The sequence below is a fragment of the Charadrius vociferus genome, unplaced genomic scaffold, assembly GCF_000708025.1.
Source record: "Charadrius vociferus isolate BGI_N301 unplaced genomic scaffold, ASM70802v2 scaffold585, whole genome shotgun sequence".
NCBI lineage: Eukaryota > Metazoa > Chordata > Aves > Charadriiformes > Charadriidae > Charadrius > Charadrius vociferus.
The window spans coordinates 514,187-516,080 of NW_009648642.1; the positions used below are offsets into that span (position 1 = coordinate 514,187).

The window sequence follows — 1,894 nt, forward strand, 5'->3', positions numbered from 1 at the left end:
GTGCGAGCACCCGCAGCCGGCAGCATCGCTGCTGGCAGGCAGAGGGGATGATGAGCAAGAGGAGGTTTCTCCCCAGAAAACCACCTCCTGGGAGGATTTGAGGCAGGTTCCCAGGAAAAGGTGGCCCCAGGGCTGATGGGGACGTGCCAGCCAGGAGGTGATGCCATGAAAAGGCTCCAGCCAGTTACTCTCTCACCAATTAAATTGGAGGCAGAGAGGGACCCGCACGGAGGGCGGTGAATCATTTACCTGACCTTTCTCCTCTGCTGCCCATCGCCTCCCCTCTGGGCTGCCATCCCCACTCCTTCCCCAGAGGATGCCGGCGGCTCATGGGGGCGGCCCCGAGCATTCCCAACGGGATGGCAAAGCTGCCTTTTTGGGTGACCCCACTGGCCTTTCAGTGATGCAAGGGAGCACCCTCCAAAAAATGCTTCTTTGCAAGCATTTACGTGCAGCTGCCCCTGTTCAGTGGCGCAAACCACAGCTCGTCCCTGTCCCGTTATCTGGTGAGTGTGAGAGCACTCAGTCGGGGTACTTCACCACATCTCTCCCAGCCCCAGCAAATCCTGGCCAAGCGTCAGCATCCCCGGCACAGCAGCACTCCCGGCTGCCCGGGACCACAGGCAGTATTTGCTGCTCTCCCCCCAGGCTCTGCATCCCATTGCCTAGTGCCGTGGCAGAATTTGCCTCAAAAGTCCCTATTTTTCACTGGCACCGGGGGAAAAAATGAGCTCAAAAGGCACAAGCCCCCGAAGGCACCTACCGCCACGCCAGACTGTTATTTTGATGCCTGCCATGTGATTTTTACACTAATCTCATAACTCGGGGGAGCTCCAGGGGGAGTTGAGGTTTGTGCGCGTGGTGCCGGCAGCACCGAGGCCGGCACCAACCTTTCACTCAACTCCTTTAAGCCTCCGAAAAGGCGCTTTTTTTTTTTTTTTCTTTTCTTAGGGCTGGGGTTTGCTCCAGCTTTCTTCCCCCAGCCTCGACGAGGCCAGAGCAGCGAGGTGGGCGAGGGAGCGTTTGATCTGCACGGGCTGAAGCTCCCACCGGCGCTGCCGGCCGGGGAGGGGGGAGGCAACTTCACACGAGCGCCCAAGCCAGACCTCAGCAGTTAAATCTGGGCTGACACGTTAATGAATTTCACAGTACGCCTGGAAAAACTCTCACCCAACCTCAATTTACCGGCGTGGGGAGGGGGCCGGGGCTGGGGGAGGAGGGCGCCGCATTTTGCCGAAGGAAATCTTGTTCCCATTATCTTTTTGCGAGAGCGTTAAGCAGGAACGGGCATGGCTTTGCCTTTTTATCTCGCACACGTGGAATGGGGGAGGTAGGGGGGGGTCTACGCAGTTCCTGTGGCTGATGAAAAAGCAGCGTGCGTGTGCGTTGGCGGCAGCGCACGCGTGTGCTCACGCCTGTGTGTGCACACTCATGCATGAGTGTGTATGCACACATGTGAGCATGCATGTGTACGTGCGTGCTTGCACATGAGCGTACACGTTTGTGCCCATGTGTGAGCACATTTGTGTGCGTGTGCATGTAACAGCACGTGGGTGTGCACATCTGTGCGTGCATGTGCTTGTGTGCACGTATGTGTGCAGATGTAACGATATGTGGATATTTAGGTGCATGTTTGTGTGTACACATGTTCACGTGTCCGTGTTTGTGAGCGCAGGAGCTCATGTATGTGCACAAATGTGTGCATGTGCACACGTGGGTTGCTATGTGGGCTTCTTTGTGTGAGTGCACATGCACACAAGGTAGAGCCTTAAACATAAGGAATACGGGGGCTCCATTGGGGCCGCTGAGGTCGACAGCCTGTGAGGCAGCAGGGCAGTGCCATCACAGCCCCTGGCGTGAGGCGGGGGCTCCCGCTGGAATAACAGCCGGGGGT

General features: G+C 57.4%; 1 protein-coding gene across 1 annotated transcript in view; it reads left to right on the top strand.

Moving 5' to 3' along the window:
- The window catches only part of NTN3 (netrin 3), a 24,683-nt gene that overhangs the window by 7,139 nt on the left and 15,650 nt on the right, over nucleotides 1-1,894 (top strand). The gene's annotated exons all lie outside the window — the stretch shown is intronic.